The sequence below is a fragment of the Neofelis nebulosa genome, chromosome 2, assembly GCF_028018385.1.
Source record: "Neofelis nebulosa isolate mNeoNeb1 chromosome 2, mNeoNeb1.pri, whole genome shotgun sequence".
NCBI classification, from domain to species: Eukaryota; Metazoa; Chordata; class Mammalia; order Carnivora; family Felidae; genus Neofelis; species Neofelis nebulosa.
Genome location: NC_080783.1, coordinates 145971472 through 145990443, shown reverse-complemented (window position 1 = coordinate 145990443; position 18972 = coordinate 145971472). Strand labels below are relative to the sequence as shown.

General features: G+C 43.6%; 1 long non-coding RNA gene across 1 annotated transcript; it reads right to left on the bottom strand.

Moving 5' to 3' along the window:
- Positions 1–884: 884 nt before the first annotated feature.
- LOC131504404 (uncharacterized) lies at positions 885–14796 on the bottom strand. The gene is made up of 3 exons (XR_009257977.1): positions 14558–14796; positions 2062–2138; positions 885–966 (listed from the first exon to the last, which is right to left on the bottom strand). It is a non-coding gene; the product is annotated as an uncharacterized LOC131504404 (long non-coding RNA).
- Between the last annotated feature and the right edge of the window lie 4176 nt (positions 14797–18972).

Below are 18972 nucleotides of genomic sequence, written 5' to 3'. Positions count from 1 at the left end.
CAAGGCCCTGAATCCATAAACATCCCCCTGCAATTATCTTGCTAATTCTTTCTACAGGCAAACTTCTAAGTTTTTTCTTTACTGCTGTGGTAGGATAAGCAAAGATCCTCCCCACCCCCGCTCCATCTGGGGAGAAATGTGGGGATCAACAAATTCCATCATAGGAAGTAAACAAACATTCTCAACTTACAGGGACCTTTGTAATGACATGGATCCAGTAAGGAAACAAAAACGACTTTACCACAATAATGCCAAAGTTTTCATCATAGGGCTAGGTGAAAAACACGCTGATGGCTGAAAAGTACTTTGCCTCTGTGTTACTGGCCTGCATTCTCTTTGGCAGATGAGTAATACTGACTGCGGGGTGGGGGAGGGGGGTGGTGGACATCTGTCCTTAGGTAATTCAGGAGGAAACTGGCCTCTGCTGGCCACCCTCACGGCCTGAGAGGGAAAGTCAGTGAACGTGCACACTGTGTTCCACTACAGGACCAGCCCACGTTCCTCCTACTTGAGAGCAAGCAGCAGGCTGGGCAGAGGAAATCTTCCATTAACATCCAGCTGAAGTCCAAGTCATTAATTTTTGCACTTAAGAAGAGACAGCGACAACTTAGGACGGCTTCCTCTTGTGAGGAATGGGGCAGCTTTCTGTGGCTAAGGGATGGGGATGCTACCTAGGAAACTTAGAGACAGGATGTGAGGAGGGTGACAGAGGCCTGGAGAGAGAGAAGTAGAGGGCAACTGGAACATCCATTTGGTGTAGCTCCTGAAAGCTCAATGTGATTGACCCCTTGTCCTGTCTGCTCACCTCCACCTTTCCCCACAAGGTCACAGGGAGCAGGTTACTAAGACGGGATATCACTATCTGTGCTACTAGGAATGATTTTGCAATGCTTACCTAACTTTTGGGGTTACTCCTTCGTCGGTGTTCAGGGGTGTTTAGGCTCAGGAAATTAGGTGTGGTTGTATCTAGGAAACACAACAAACTTCCTGGTCACTTGGTGGGCCTGGGTAGACATGGGTCTAGGAGGGACACAGGCCAGACTCTTTCCCATCACTAAGATAAAGAGGAATTTACAGGCCAGCAGATGGCCTCCCCCCTCCCGAGTTGTGTGAGACAAGATACCTACTTTGTCTTGACCTCCCCCTTCGAATGCTAGCCAAGTCCATGCACACGACAGCAGGACAGGAGAGGGTTTCCTGGAACACCTGGTTCATGTGACATTTAATTGTTATTGCAGGTGGTGGGCACATTCTGGCACTGAGCAGTCCTTCCACAAATGCTAATTAAATGCCTAGAGATGGCAGAATCCAAGCTTAGTTCTGGGGAAATTAATTCTTTTTGGTCTCTGACCTTAAAGATCTCATAATCGATTGAGGAAGATAACCATGATGGGATCATTTGTTTCAACTCAATTGGATTGAAGAGGAGACTATGAAATAAGTCCAGTTAGTTCACCCAAGAGATGAGAACCACCTGCGCAGGTGCAGTGGCAAGAAGGATGAACTAGAGAGGGAAGCTGAGTCTGAGAGACATTCTGAAGGAATTCCAAATGGCTGCGTTAGGCAGCTGGACACAGTGGGAAAGGGGGCAGAGGGTGGAGGGAAGAAGCTTGTGGGCTCCTGTTACATAATTCTGACCTCGTGTACTTAGAGAAACTAAAGTTGAAATTTGAACGTCAATATTGTCCAAGTCAAAGGAAGAACTGAGAAACTCCTCTGACCAGCTTCTGTCATTTATCGCCCCACATGATTCGACTTGACTGAATTGACAGGCGAAGTGTTTTAAATTTGGGGCTTTCGGTGTGAGTTCCAGGGCAACCCCAGCTCGGAATTCCCTTTCGAGGGGTGTCAGAGCTGCTCCTGCCTGTCAGTCCCTAGACTGTCATGACCAAAGACTTGGCACCTCTGGGATAGGGCAGCTTCAGTTGTGGCATCAGGGACTTGGTATTTATTCTGTGTCATGAACAAGGCTGTTGTTTTGCCCTTTTGGACAAGTGTGTGTGTGTGTTGGAGACTCTGTAGATTCTGGCAGTTCTAGAAAGGGTGGGGCGGAGGACTCACCTCAGGGAAGGGAAGGAAACAAAGAACATGGACAGAGTAACTTGTCCAACACTAACAGCAGATACACTGTTTTCCTCCTGCAAAAATGAAACAAATGTCAAGATGAGGAAGACACACATTCAGTAGGACAGTGAAGTAGGGGCTCCAGAATCAGATTGGATTAATCCCCCTAACCCTGGGGCCCTGGGCTGGTTTACCCAAGCTGTCTCAACTCTTAGCTAAAAACCTGGCACATAGTAAGTGCTTAGTAAATATTAGCTTCTACTATCCTAAGTCATTTGGAGCAGGAAAGGGAAATCAGAACTATTTTTCTAAACCTGAACAGGAAGCTAAGAAAAAGTAGCTCTCAAAACAGCACTAGAATATAACTCCAAAAGCACACGCAACAAAAGAAAAAATAGATAAAGTGGATGTCACCAAAATTGAAAGCTTTGTGCTTCATAAATCTTTTTTTTTTTTAACGTTTATTTATTTTTGAGACAGAGTATGAACGGGGGAGGGGCAGAGAGAGAGGGAGACACAGAATCGGAAGCAGGCTCCAGGCTCTGAGCCATCAGCCCAGAGCCCGATGCGGGGCTCGAACTCGCGGTCCGCGAGATCATGACCTGGGCTGAAGTCGGACGCCTAAGCGACTGAGCCACCCAGGCACCCCAAAAGCTTTGTGCTTCAAAGGACATCATCAACAAAGTAAAATGACACCCCCCACACACCATGGGAGATAAGTTTTGCAAACTGTATATATCATAAGAGACATATCTGAAATATATAAAGAACCCCTACGATTCAATAATAAAAATCACACAACTTAATTTTCCAAAACGGGCAGCAGACCTGAATGGACATTTCTTTAAAGAGGACATGCCCGTGGCACATGAACACATGGAAATGCTTGGCATCTTTACCAATCAGAGAAATGCAAACCACGAGTACAAGGAGACACTGCTTCACTTACCCTATGGCTGTCACGAAAATGACAAGTACCAAGTGTTGGCAAGGGAGTAGAGAAATGGAAACACCACCCACTGCTTGTAGAAATGTAAAATGGTATGGCCCCCTTGGAAAACAGTCTGGCAGTTTCTGACAAGGTTAAACATAGAGTTACCATATGGCCTGTGTGAGTAGAGCAATTCTTCTTCTGAGCATATACCCAAGAAAAATGAAAATTGTGTGCACACAAAAACTTGCACATGGACATTCATAGCTGTATTATACATCACAGCCAAAAAGCCCCAAACAACCCAAATGTCCATCAACTGGTGAGTGGGTAAAGAAAATGTGGTCTATCTATACAGTGAAGTATCACTTGGCAATAAAATGAAATGGGGGCGCCTGGGTGGCTCAGTTGGTTAAGCGTCCAACTTCAGCTCAGGTCATGATCTCATAGTTCGTGAGTTTGAGCCCTGAAGCGGGCTCTCTGCTGTCAGAGCAGAGCCTGCTTTGGATCCTCTGTCCCCTTCTCCCCTCTCTCTCTCTGCCCCTGCTCACTTGCACTCTCTCTCTCAAAAATAAAAAAATATTAAAATAAAAATAACTGAAGCACTGGTATACACTGTAACGTGCATGAGCCTTGAGAACATTATGCTTAGTGAAGGAAGCCAAACACAAAAAGGCCATATTTTGTATAATTCTATTTATGTGAAATCTCCAGAATAGGCAAAATCTGTAGAGACAGAAAGTAGATTAGTGGTTGCCAGGGGCTCGGGGTGTTTGAGGAGGAATGAAGGGTGAACGAGAATGGATATGGAGTTTCTCTTGAGGAGATGAAAATGTTCTAAAATCGATTGTTGTGATGGTTGCATAACTCTGTGAATATACCAAAATCCATCGATTTATACACTAAATGGGTGAATTGTATGATGTGAATTATATCTTAATAAAACTAAAGAAAAAAAAAAGAACAGTACTAGAAGGAGATATTAGTATGTTAAGAATGTTCCTTGTCAGGGGCGCCTGGCTGGCACAGTGGGTGGAGCATGTGACTCTTGATCTGTGGGTCATGAGTTCAAGCCCCACGTTGGGTGTGGAGTCTACTTAAAATAAAAATTTTAACATATACAAAAAAGAATATTCCTTGTTCTATTATACCAGAGAGTCTGTGTGTAGATGACTATCATGACTATAGATGAAAAATGTCTAGCGGCTATGCAGAAGATTTCCATTCATGGTCCTGAATGTCCCACATTTTCATTAATGACCCAGAAAAGACCACCTGTGCTGAATATCTTGACCTTGTTCCTCCAGATCCAGTCTCCACCGTCCACCCGGCTCTCTGTGGAGGCTGATTTGTGTGAACTAGGCCAGTGGGCTCCTGTGGCTTATGGTTGATCCAGCAGGAGATTGAATGGAAAGGAGGGGAAGGAGGAATTTGGGGATGTTAACCAAAACACCACCGATGCATATGTGGCATAAAGCAGGATCCGAGGACACCTAGACTAAGAACAACGGGGTGGTTCCAACAAGAGAATGTTTAATACAAAGTCCAGGTGAAGATGTGGTTTAATAAAAGTCCAGGTGAAGTTTTCATTATTGCCAACTCACTGTGAATCAAGAGTTCAGAAATGCACACCCCCTAAATAAAATTCTAACATTCTGAAGCCCCAGATAAGGGAATGTTTGCATTCTCTTCCCTTCTGGTCAGAGCACGCTTGGAAGTACTGTGTTCAGCTCTAGGTGACGTGTGAAGAAACTGCTGCAGAGTTTAAAGCATCCATTGTTTTTTGTTGTTGTTGTTGTTTTTTAATTGTTTCAAGTTTATTTATTGAGGAGGAATGAAGGGTGAACAAGAATGAATATGGAGTTTCTTTTGAGAGTTTGAGTTTCTTTTGAGTTTCTTTGAGAGAAAGAGAGAATCCCAATCAGACTCTGCACTGTCAGTGTGGACTCACGAACTACGAGATCTTAACCAGAGCTGAAATCAAGAGTCGGGCACCTAACTGACTGAGCCACCCAGGTGCCCCAAATTTTAATGCATCCATTTTATTTTCAGCCCATCTCTTGGGTAGCAGACATGAGCAAATGGGTGCTATGAAGTTAGATAATTCGATAGGTAGACATGGGGCTGTTTCTAAAATCACCTGTCCCAATTTTTTTTAAGTCTATTTTTTTTTTTTTATTTTGAGAGAGAGAGAGAGAGCACAAGTGGGGGAGGAACAGAGAGAGAGGGAGACATAAAGAATCCCAAGCAGGCTCTGCTCTATCAGCACAGAGCCCAATGCTGGGCTCAAACCCACAAGCTATGAGATCATGACCTGAGCTGAAAGCAAGAGTTGAACACTTAACTGACTGAGCCACCCACATGCCCCATACATCTAATTTTTAAGAAATTGTTTTTGAACGAAACTCTCACTTCCATTAAATTCTTTCTCAGAAAGAAATTCTAGAATTTTTATACAAATAGACTTAATAATTCACCCTGCAAACCTTAAACAAACCCAGACCTATGTACACATATTAGCCTCAAACCTAGCACATATGGAAGAACTGTCTAATCAATAAAGTTGATCAGAAATATTTTCTCATAAGCTTAGTTTCAAATGTATGGTGACATTCAAATAATGTTAGAATGTTCTTGCTGGAAGTACCTTTGATATCATGTAGTCCAAACCTCTACTGTTGTAGGTAGGGGGATTGAGGCCCAGAGACATTAAATGGCTTGTTCTCATCTGAGTTCTCCTGATTTCTTTAAATTTTTATTTTTAACATTTATTTATTTTTGAGAGACAGAGCATGAGCAGGGGAGGGGCAGAGAGAGAGGGAGACACAGAATCTGAAGCAGGCTCCAGGCTCTGAGCTGTCAACACAGAGCCCGACGTGGGGCTCAAACCCACGAATCATGAGATCATGACCTGAGTTGAAGTCGGAGGCTTGACCGACGGAGCCACCCAGGCATCGCTGAGTTCTCCTGATTTTAACCCAGAATCTACAAACTGTGCTACATTGCCTTCCTGATGAAATCCTGCTACTACTAAAAGTTGATGAGCTTGGACCAACTTGCAGTGGACTTGTCTTATATTCTCAATGTTTATTTGGTATCTACTTGGAACTTAAAAATATATAGTACTTATAATGTTTTATTGAGAGCTTTTCAAAAAAAGTTTTCCTGATTTTTCATCTTATCTATTCATTACACCAATATTTATTGAGAATCGATTATGTTAGGTCATGTCTAAAGGTAAGCACAACAAACAGAAGAAAAAAGTCTTTACCTTCACAGAATTTATCTCGTAGTTTTTATTTTTTATATTTGGAGTGGACTTCGAGTCAGTTGAAAGAATTCTTGCATTACTTCCTGTGAAAGCCAGCCTCCAATAATCCTTGCCTCCTGGTATTCACACCATGTATAATGCCCTCCTGTGGTATCCTATGCTGAATGTGTGCTAGGACGCCGTGGAAGTGACAGTGTGTGACTTTGGGTTTCAGTCATAAAAAACATTGCAGCCTATGTCTTTGCCTCTCTCGGCTCACTTGCACAGGGGAAAGGACCCCAAACAGTTCCCCAAACAGTTCTGTGGAGAGGCCGCGTGTAGGGAGGAATGAGACCTCCTGTCAACAGCGAACACTTCTCAGCCATGTGAGTGATTCTTGGAAGGTCACTTGGAAGTGGGTCTTTGGCTGTGTCTTGGAAGCAGACCTTTAGCCTCTGAGAAGTCTTCAGGTGGCTCCTGCCCTGGCTGGTATCTTAACTGCAACTTCACAGCAGGCTTTGACTCAAAACTTCCAGCTCTGCTGGAATTTATGACCCACAGAAATTGTGGGAAATACAAATGTTTATTGTTCTTTTACCCCACTAAGTATTGGGCTAATTTGTTATGCAGCAGTAGATAACCAATACACTCCTGAGTTTTAGGAAGGCTTCCTACAAAAGAAGGATCTGGAAAACACGTGCATATTATGAAGTGAGAAGGAAGCATTATTTTCCCGCATTTCTGGGTTGAGAGAACCAACTTCTAGTGGGAAACACACATACAAACACAGGCCATTTCAAATCCATGGTTTTTGATAGAATGTTCAATGCGTCTGATGCCATCAGAAATTGGGGTTTCAAAATGTGATTAGGCACCATATAAAGGAGGTCCACGTTTACGACATGGGAGAAAGGAAGATCTTCTCGACTACAATAAAGAAGCCTACAGAAATTAATTTAGTGTACTGAAACCCAGCAGTGGGCATAGCAACACAAAAATATTGCAAAAAGTGCAACAGCTCAGCAAGATTATTTGCTAATAATTTATTTTCATCAAGAAAAGAGAAACATATCCTTGGTAACGTGCCAATTCTCAACAAGCTAATCCATGGCAAGTCTTTCTCTGGGAAAAGAGAATTAAATCACTCTGAAGTCTCTGCTCCCTAACTACAGTAGTCATTAAGGCCGCTCACAGATATTCTCATTCTCTTTCCTTCCTGACATATGGTGGGTTGTACTTTCTCACCCACTCGAAGGTATGTGCCTTGCTTTGGCCAGTGAAATGTGAGTGGAAGCTTTGAAAGTCAGGATGCTTCACCATCTTATCTTTTCCTTGTCATGGCAACCAGCACTGTTCCTGCTAGTGGCTGCTTTGTCAACCTGGGGCCTGGAGTGAGGATGACAGTGTTGTGGCATAGAGCCCTGGCTGACCATGCTAGAAAGCAGGGTGAGTCAGAAACAGATCTTCAGGGTGCCTGCTGGCTCAGTCTGTAGAGCATGTGACTCTTGATCTCAGGGTCATGAGTTCAAGCCCCATGGCGGGAGCCTACTTAAAAACTAAAGGAAAAAAAAAAAAAAGAAATCTTCATATTTAGGTCACTGAAATTTTAGGGTTACTTGTAACCACAGCATAATCTAGACTATACCCGCTGAAATGCTAATAAGTGAAGCTCACATTCATTGTTCTTGTATCGTCAGGTGCTGGCTCAGCAGCTCTTCAATGGTTAAGGAGAGCCACTAAGAGTATGAGTCTTGCTGGGAGTCAGGTGCCTTCGATCCTGTGTCTCAGTATATTTTCACAATAAGCCAGGTATTAATAACCCCATTTTACCTGTAAGGAGCCTGAGAAGTGACATGGCTTGCCCCAGCTCCCTGGCAAGCAGCAGAGCTGGGACAAGAAGCCAGGTTTTCTGAAGCTAAAACCTAAGCAGAATCACTGAAGTGTACTGGGGCCTCCTATTACTGACTATGAACTAAAGTAATTTTAGCCTACATGATAACTCAGCTGTGACCTCTTCCTGCGTTAGTCACTTTTGCCTCCTCCTTCTTGTCTCTGCTTTTCTATTTTCTACACAAATCCTCATCATGCTCCCCCAGTTTGAGGTCATTGTCCCCCTCCCCCTTAGTGGTGAGGAAATAAATACTCGGCATGCAGCCCCCCAAAGGTATACCAAACATTTTATGCATATTGCAATTTTACTTTGTCCATATAGGAACCCTGTGGCAAAAGTATTATTGACTTTATTTTAAAAACAGGAAACTGAAGCACAGGCAAGTTATGTAAATCATCTAAGGTCTTAGTTAGTAATCATTGGTGGGTGGAGTTCAAGCCTGTGTCCACCTGACTCCAAACCTCTTGCTGTTTCCAGTGTCTGTTCCCACAATGATATTCCCTGCATCTAAATCCTTATGGGGGAAAGATAAAAACAAAGTTGGATTAAGACACGCTGCAGCCTCTTTGGGCTTTTCTCTCAAGAATTAGGCCTTTGGTCACCCAGAGTCTACAAAGATCCAGAGATCCAATCATCATGAGAAAACAGGACCCTCCGATCTCCTCGGAGAAAAGTTCAGGAACAAGAGCAGCTGGAAATGGGCATTTCTCAAAATTTTTTAATGTTTATTTATTCTTGAGAGAGACACACACAGTGCAAGTGGGGGAGGGGCAGAGAGAGAGGGAGACACAGAATCCGAAGCAGGCTCCAGGCTCTGAGCTGTCAGCACAGAGCCCGATGTGGGGCTTGAACTCATGAACCAAGAGACCATGACATGAGCCAAAGTCGGACGCTTATCTGACTAAGCCAACCAGGCACCCCTGGAAATGGTCATTTAATTTCCATTCTTTGATTTGCATGTAGAAAGTGCCCAGTGTCTATTTATTTATAAACTTGAATTCTCTAGGGGCTTCTCAACGCCCGTGGTAGACGAACACAGCCTCCATAGCTTCTAGCTTCAAGGCAGGCATGGGTACTTGGCCGGTCCTCCAGATGGGCATTTTTGGCCTCTGCATTTTCCTTTTTAACCTTTTTAATAACACTTCTTTGGACTGCCACGGACTAGGTAACCAACTTCTTGGCCTTTGGCTCCAGCTCTCCTCCTGTTTCACTGCTTCAAAAATTAATTGTTCAGGTCCCTCTGGGGAATGAAAAGACATAGGTTCCTGGTATTCGAGGCCAAGTATGTGAGGAGTTATTTACCCCCACATCTTTTTTTTTAATGTTTATTTATTTTTGAAAGAGCATGTACTTGCACAGGGGAGGGGCAAAGAGAGAGGGTGACAGAAGATCTGAAGCGGGCTCTGTGCTACAAGCACAGAGCCTGCTGCAGGGCTTGAACTCATGAACTGTGAGATCATGACCTAAGCTGAAGTCAGACACTTAACCGACTGAGCTGGTCTTAACTTGTCCATGCTACAAAAGGTTCTCCTTTCCCTGCCTTAGCTGTAGCAAGGGGAGATGCCAGAGGCTGGACTGGAATATCTCATGGTTGACCTTCTAGTTCTAAGGTCCATATAAACTAGATCAGTTTGTTTTTTTTTCTTAACATTTATTTATTTTTGAGACAGAGAGAGACAGAGCATGAATGGGGGAGGGTCAGAGAGAGAGGGAAACACAGAATCCGAAACAGGCTCCAGGGTCTGAGCTGTCAGCACAGAGCCCGACGCGGGGCTCAAACTCACGGACCGCGAGATCATGACCTGAGCCGAAGTCGGCCGCTCAACCGACTGAGCCACCCAGGCGCCCCAAACTAGATCAGTTTTAAGTTGAAGCCACATATGCGTTGGTTTAACAATCACACTAGTCACTCATTGAGTCAGTGTTTACTGAGGACCTTACTCAGTGCCTGGTTCTCCTCTAGAGGCTGGTGACGACCAGTGAGTGAGACAGACAAGGTGCCTGGGAAGAAAGAGACAATAAACAAGTAGACAAGTGAACCTGGTAATTTCAGATTGTGACCATTGCTGTGAATGAAATAAACAAGGTAATGTGATCGGGTATATGAAGGGATAAAGTTTGTTACTTTATTTATTTATTTATTTATTTATTTATTTATTTATTAAGTTTGTTACTTTAGATAGATGGCTATGAAAAGTTCTCTGATAAAGGACCTTCTGAGCTAAGATGTAAATGATTAGGAGCCGGACTGGGAAAGAATATTTCAAGTAGAGGGAGTAGAAATTCTAAGGCTCTCAGACTGGAGTAAGTTTGGGATGTTTAAGAAATAGAGTAAAGCTGGGATGATTACCATTCATTGAGTGGTTACTATGGCCCAGGCACTGTGCTATGCATTTCCATAGTATCTCATTTTAATTCATCACAATACCCCACAAGGTAGCTTTTATCTCCAGTCTAGGTGAATCCTTAGTTCTGTTGGCACCAGGGGTTTCCTCACCTCCATGATGGCACCCTAGAGAAGTAGATCTCAACTGGGGCTATTTGAAAATTCAAGACTGGGCTCTTGAATTTAGCTAGCATTTAGTAGGCGGTAACCGGGGAGGAAGACACCTGTTTCAATAAGTAAGACGTCTCACACAACAAAGAATTGTCCCTCTTTATACCTGATTCTCAAATATACCAACAGATCAAGGCAATTTCTTTTTTTTTTTTTTTTTTTTTAATTTTTTTTTTCAACGTTTTTTATTTATTTTTGGGACAGAGAGAGACAGAGCATGAACAGGGGAGGGGCAGAGAGAGAGGGAGACACAGAATCGGAAACAGGCTCCAGGCCCCGAGCCATCAGCCCAGAGCCTGATGCGGGGCTCGAACTCACGGACCGCGAGATCGTGACCTGGCTGAAGTCGGACGCTTAACCGACTGCGCCACCCAGGCGCCCCAGATCAAGGCAATTTCTTAACTGGGAAAAGCACTGAAACATCTTTTGTTCTAATATTTGGTCTTTGACCTTGGTTTCTCACACAGAACTCCCAAATTCCATGGGATTTCTTAGGTGATAGGAGTGTCTTTTGTTCTAATGAGGTGACTCTTGGTGGGTTCCTGGATAGCTTTAGGATGGGGGCTGATCACACATGACTAGGAGCTTGGAACTTTCAGCTACATTCCTTGTCTTCTGGTAAAGGAAGAGGGCCTAGAGATTGAGGTAATGATTGATCATGCCTCCATAAAAATTCCAGAAGTATAAGGTTTGGGAGCTTCCAGGTGAACCCATGGAGGTGCCATGTAGAGTGGTGTGCCATGAAAAGACACTGAAACTCCACACCCCTTCCCACATACATTACCCTGTGTATCTCTTCAACTGTCTATTCACTGATATGCTTTATCATGTCCTTAATTATATAATAAACTAGTAAACATAAGTAAGTGTTTCTCTGAGTTCTGTGAGCTGTTCTGGAAAATGATCTAATCCAAGGAGGGGTTCCTGGTGCACCTCTGATTTGCTGTCAACTCAGACAGAAGTACAGGTAACCTGGGGACCTACAGCTTGTGACTGGCATCTCAGGGTGGCGGGGGGTGGGGGGGTGGGGGGGGTGTTGTGGGACTGAGCCCTTAACCTGTGAGGTCTGTGCTAACTTCAGTCAGTGTCAGAATTGCAGGATAACCAGGTGTCCTTTGGAGAACTGATTGGTGTCAGAGAAGTGTTTAGGAATTCAGTCACCAACTAAATGAAGGGGAGATCATACTTATTTTATTTGGAACTTTATCAAGAAATGTTCACCATTGCAGAAAATCACACTACCTGCTGCAGTGCTGGTCATGGCATTTGAGTCACCAGAATGACACAACTGTATCAGCCTGCATTTGTAACTGTTATGTGCAAATATGTAACACAGGAGATCTGATGCTTCTTGCAATTAAATTAAAATTAAACATTTCTAAGACTTAAAATCCAACTTTTTTGTTAGCAGAGAGGCATAAAATGCATTCTTATTTCTTAACTTATTCATTATAAGTCAACTGACTACTTCAGTGGGTATTCTAATGTAATGTGTCCCAAGCAAAGGCTTCTAATACATGTCATTTTAAATTACTTTATTTCTTCCATATATTATAATAAAGAATTAGTGCTGAAAATCCACTGTCCCTGAAAGTTCTCCAGTCCCAGGTAAACCAGGACTGTTGGTCACCCTAGGTAGTGTTATTTTTTTTTCCCTGAAATTATGTGTGGGTAGGTTCTATTATCTAAGGATTTAATTCCATGATGGCAAAGGAAGTGTTACAAATATCTGTTGTAAGAAAGGAGTATTAGGTCTGGCGGGGTGGAGAACCATGCCCTAGAGAAAGCCCTGAGTCATGGAGGAGTTTAAGGACAGGATCTGTTTCCACAGGCTGTCCAGAATGGGGAACACCCAGGGCTGAGTCCAGCCCTTCCTGCGTAGATAAGAGTTGCACCCCCACAGTGGGGCTAGTGTGTTGGGGTGGGGTGGTAAATCCCAGGGCATTTGGCAGCTCTTTTCCTTGCACGGCAGCCTCCAGCATGCATGTCGAAATTAATGCACACAATTATAATTTTTATTTTTGGAAAATCGTAGAGCAGAAGTTTGTTTTTTCCGGCCCTCGTACCTCTTTTTGACACTCCTGTTCTTGTGCTGTCTATGTCCTCATGTTGAAAACTGTCCCCAGACAGCAGCACCGTGGGCTCTGGCCTCAGACAAACTTTGATTTAGATCTCCACTCTGACCCGATCACTCTGTGTTTCAGCTTCCTCCACTGTAAAATGAGGATGATGGTAATATATCTGCTGCATCGAGTTAATGGTAGGAATAAATAGGAGGACTAATGTCATTCATTCTTAGCATGACACATAGTAAATGTCTAATAAGTTCTATTTATTATTATCCCTTGGGCTACCCACCTCTGCCCTTCCCAGTAGCAACCTGTGAGCCAATCTACTTATTTCTCATTCTTGCACCTCGTCTCCCACCTGTGTCACTGATTGCACACAGTTAGTTGGAGAGCATTCCACTTAAGGAAGCGATTCATATTAAGGTGAAGGTTGCCTGCATTTTAAAGCCTATTGACCACCACTGGAGGATTGTGTGTGAGCTATTTTTAGAAATGAGAGAGAAGTAGTAACAGATTTTCCAGTGCTCCCTGTTATGGGCTGAATTGTGTCCTCCCCAAATTCATATGTTGAAGCCCCAACCTTAGTGCCTCTGAATGGGACTGTTATGTGTAGGTAGGGTCTTTGAAGTGGTAATTTGGGTTAAATGAGGTCACTGGGATGGCCCTTAATCCCATGTGACTGGTGTCCTTATAAAAAGGGGGAGTTAGGACACAGACGTGCACAGAGAGAAGACCATGTGAAGACACAGAGAGAAGACTTTTAGCCATCTACAAGCCAAGGAGAGAAGCCTCAAACGAAATCAGTGCTGCTGACACCTTGATCTTAGACTTCTAGCCTCTAGAACTTAAGGGAATAAATTTCTATCTTTAAGCCAACCCAGTCCATGGTAGACAGCCCTAGCAGACTGTCACACCCCCTTCCTCCTGTCACAGATTAAAGTTCCTTGTTCCAAATCCCAGATAAATTCCTTGAATTCCCTGTTCTCTTTTCTTTCATCCTTATGGCAAACCCTGGAGATTCAGTCTGTGGTCACAATGGGGAGGAAAGGAATTAATATTTTTGAGTTCTACACATGCCAGGTACTTAATCATGATAACTTGCAAGTCACAGATTCGGAAACTGAGGGTCAGAGAGGGTGCACGTCTTTACTAAAGTAATCATTCATTCATTCATTCATTCATTCAACAGGTATTCATGGAACATATATATACCCCTACCTATACACCAGGCAATATGAAAGAGGCTAGAGATACATCAGTGAATCAAATTGACTTACTCCTTGTTCTCAAAGGGCTAATAGGTTAGTGGGGAAACAGATTTTAAACCAATAATCACATGGGGGGGCTGGCTGGCTCAGTTGGTAGAGCATTGATCTCAGGGTTATGAGTTCGAGCCCTCAGTTATGAGTTGGAGATAGAGTTTACTTAAAAAGATAATCACACAAATAACTATGTCATTATAAATGTGACAACTTACAAAGGAGCACAACACAGTAGGAGAGCCAGATCAGTTTAATTCCATTTAATAAAAATTTACTGAGCATCTATCATATGCCAGATGTTGTGCTAAGTGCTTGGGGAGTATCAGTGAAAATGACAGATATGGATTCTATCCTCTTAGAACTTCCACGTCTAGTGGGAAAAGAAGACATTAAACCAGCCTTACAAATGAGAGAGAGAGAGAGAGAGAGAGATGTTATGAGAGATGACTTCAAGGTTACCTGGGGGCATAGCGAAAGCATGTCATTCAGTATAAGAAATCAAAGTGGGCTTCTGGAGGAATTGCTATACTTACTGGAACGAAGAATCAGGTAGCAGTTAGCCAAGCAGAGGCATGCAAAACTTTTTCCAGTCGGACTATCTCCAGTTCAGATAGTACTTTTCTCCCCATAGACTTTCTCAGAAGGCGTCTTTTCTCTGCCTGATCATACACAAGTTGTTCAGATAGAACATGGGGCAGTAACCAAGAGCTATTTACACAGTCTTGTCTAGAAAGGGACATTCACCTGTGGGAGTAACTCTAAGAACTTCCCATCTCAGTGGGTAACTTTAGGGCACTTCCTTTCCTCTACTATTCCTTCTGTGGCAGACACTGGTGGTTGGCTTACTGAAAGCCTTTTTCCTGTTGCCCTCTGCTATACAAGCCAGAAAATGAATATATTTATTTACCCAGACTCCCTTGCTGGAATGTTTGGTTATGTGGGCCAGTTCTAGCCAATAAGCAGAAATTACTGGGTAAGCTTTTGGGAAGAACTTTTTAATTCCTTTTTCTTTTCTTTCTTTCTTTCTTTCTTTCTTTCTTTCTTTCCTTCCTTCCTTCCTTCTTTCTTTTTAAAGATTTTATGTTTAAGTAATCTTTACTTTTAAGTAATCTCCCCAACATGGGCTCAAATTTACAACCCCAAGATCAAGAGTCACATGATCTAGTCAGGTGCCCTAAGGGAAGACATTTTTTTTAATGTTTATTTATTTTTGAGAGAGAGAGAGAGAGAGAGAGAGAGAGAGAGAGAGAGAGAGAGAATGAGTGGGGGAGGGGCTGAGAGAGACAGAGACACAGAATCTGAAGCAGATTCCAGGCTCTGAGCTGCCAGCACAGAGCCGGATGTGGGGCTCAAACCCAGGCACGCCCAGGAACCCCGTAAGATCAGATCCTGAGCCAAGTCAGAGGCTTAACTGACTGAGCCACCCAGGCACCCCAGGGAAGAACTTTTTTAAAGGGACAGGTTCACCTGAACTAGAAGTGCAATAGCCACCTTGTGATCCGAGCAGGAAAGACACTTGCTAAGGATGTTGAATTGTAAAGAAAGGCCCTATTTATGCCCTGACTTCACTGTTTGAGAGGCTACTGAATCTTCCCTTCTTTAGTGTTTTAGGTGGTTTCCCCCCTGTTGTTCTTATTTGCTACATAAACACATCCCTAACTGATTTACCCACTGCCCTTTCTCCCTGGTAACAAAAAATAGGGGCTTGGACATTTCTACCTTAGCTTTGAAGGCTTGTAGATATTTTCTACATTCTGCTTCATGTCAGGATATGCCTGGTTGGGAAATTCTAGGTACTGCCAGAAATTCAAGCTGATCACATGGTGTTTAGACACCTGGATTCTGGATGGCAGAGCCAGCTGCCTTCTGAAATTCACTGATTTTAAACACCTGGCCACTTGTATTCGGGTGTTTCGTGTTAAAACAGGTAAAAAGTATTTAGGGAGTGGCTCCTCTCCAAAGTCTGAACACAATAAAAATGATGCACATTAACTGTGCAAAAAGTTATAGCTGAAGGAAAAATAGAAAAGGAAAAATTGAAGAGAGAGGAAAAAAAAGGCAAGAGTATAAAGACTAGTTTGGGGTAGTAGATCAGATTATCTTCCCTTTTGTGAGATCTAGATGAGTGGAAATATATTCTTCCAAAGAAAGTCTTTCCTTGGGGTAGAAAATTCCTCTGGACACCTCCCTTCCTCCAAATGCTACATCTTTTAGTTATAGGGAAGTATTTACAGAACAGATTTTCTAAAGCAATCACACTGCTCTGCAGTATAATTTCAAAAGCATTTTTCTTAATGAAAAACCCCCCTGCCCTTTTGTTTATAAGAATCTTTCCCCCTTGGAACACAGCCTCAGAGTTGTAAATCAAAACTACATGTTTACCTTATCGTAGTTGACTTTCTCTGATTCAGAAGTTTTGATCTTTGTGAAGTTGGTCTTCAAAGAACCAGACTAGCCACCTGGACTCAGGGGTGTATTCTGTGTGTTGTTGGTCTCACCAGTTGAACTGGGGAGACTGCAATGAACTGTGTTTATTGACTTGACTAGCTGGTTGCCTTGTGGGCAGAGGGAAAGGAGAGTAGCAGAAAATCTGGAAATAAGACCATCCACCTCTCCTACTGAGGTTTGAGAGACCCATTTGCCCCATTTTTCCTTTCAGGTACCTGACAGGGGCTAGTGCTTTGGGCTAAGTCAGCAAAGAACGCTGCAAGGTGGAAAGTGGAAAGTCTCCCTTGGTTTCAAGGAGCAGAGAAACAATGAGCCTGCCTAGGAAAGATTTATCACAGTAATAAAACTGGAACCAGAAAGCTGATCAGGGGTCAAGGCAGCATGAGGGACTGGCTTCCCCCTTTGTCTCTCCCATGGTATGTGCCTTCTCCCTCTTGTGATCTCTCTGCCTTTCTTCTAAGATATGCATGCCCTATTTTCCTCTACTTATTAATGGGCCAATTCTTCAATCTAAATGCCAAAAAGAGCTAGTCCAAATGACTGGGGTTAATCACATTGTTCCTTTGGGGTAGAACTCTTTGCCCCAGGCATCCTCATGAGCCATTAGCCAGCTGATGGACAGGCTGCCTCAGGCCAGGTGTCCACCTCTAGTCCACTCAGTGATCACTGATGCACAGACATCAGCCTGATCTGACTTTCCTGATCCAGGGGGCTGCAGACGGGGCAGTTTACACTAGAAGCAGGTGTCAGATAACACAGTTTCTGGGACTTACATTTAGACCAAGACCCAGTGCCGTCATATGCCTGCTTTGCTTGACCAGATTTACACTCAGATTTCCTTTTCTGTAAATAGGGTGTAATAATTTAACCTATTTCACAGCATTGTGGTGAAACTTAAACAGGATAGTGTATATAGGTGAAAGGGCTTTTGTAAATTGTTAAATATTATACTCATGGCATTGTTACCAGAAAGAGATAACCTGAAGACATTGTGAGCCATTTTGGCTCCTCAGAAAGTTTAATGGTTCTTGTAGAAAGAGAACAGTTGACAGGAAATAAGGAGTGGGGAGTGCTGGGGGCAGGTGGGCAGAAATCCCCTGCCACTGTGAGTTAAGGGGTGTCCAGGGTTAGCTAGCCACAGTCCTGGTCCTCAGGGTCTCACAAGGCTCTGGGTGCTTGGTATACGTGTGCTTGTGAGCAGGTGTGTGTGTGTGTGTGTGTGTGTGTGTGTGTGTGTGTGTATCTGTAAAACAAGTGGCAGAGAACAGAGAACCTTCTTCTATATCTTCAGAGCCTCTCTTCCCCTTTACTGAAGTTCCCCCTCTCTTTTAAAAAATATTTTAATTTAATTTAATTTTGAGACAGAGAGCATGAGCAGGGGAGGGGTAGAGAGGGAGGGGGACAGAGGATCCGAAGCAGGCTCCATGCTGACAGCAGCGAGCTGATGTGTAGCTCAAACTCACTAACCAAGAGATGGCAACCTGAGCTGAAGTCGGACACTCAACCGGCTGAGCCACCCAGGTGCCCCAAGATATTTTATTTTTAAGTAATCTCTACACCCAATGTGGGGCTCAAGCTCCCAATTCCAAAATCAAGAGTCACACGCTCCACCAACTGAGCTAGCCAGGCCCCCCTCAATGGTTCCCTTTTTGCCATTAACCTCTCCAAATTTCTTTAAAGACCAGCAGACAAGCAAACAGGAAATTAAAATATCAGAGTTGAAAAGAGAGAGGTGACAGTGAATAGGCAGAAGTCACATGATACCGAGTATGAGTTCCCCAGAAGGGCTGTGAGGTTCAGCCCACAGAACTAAACTGTGGGGGAATTCTGGCTCATAACTAAACATCCTGTAGATGCCAGTAAGTATCAAGCCCATTGTATGAAAAGTGGCCCTGACCTTGGGCAGAGCAGCATCTGGGCACCCCTGGAACTCCTTGACTCACTGCTGAGGTAGCTGAATGAGGGTGTGGTACTGATAAGTGCAGTGGCCTTGCTGGTGAACTCACTGGGACCCTCCTTAAAGCACAGGAGAAAAGGTAGGGAGAACAGCCTACTGAGGTCCTTCTCAGCAGGTCTCCTGGATGGGAACCCTGGGCCCTGCTTGAGGAGGCTCAGGTTGCTCACATTCGAATTGTCATGCAAAAATATACTGAAGCGTATAGGAAACATTCAAAATGTATTCATAGAAACAAAGCTCTCCAAACACACTGCAAGCTCTAATGTCTTGGTCCAGCAGACTACCTACTGAATTCTGCTGACTGAGATGAGCCTGCGCAGGGCCTCATGGGGCAGGAAGATTAACTGGGGGACCAGGAAAAGTAGAAGCAAAGTTTTGATATGTTCCTTTGAGAAGCGTACAGGAAGGGCAAACAAGGGGAGATAGGGAAGTGAAGAAAGAGATGAATCATTCTCCTCTATATTTGGCTAATTCCCTCATTGGCATTGGCAGATCTGACTGCTGAATCGAAGTCCTGGGGTCCTTGTTTTCTTCTCCCAGGCT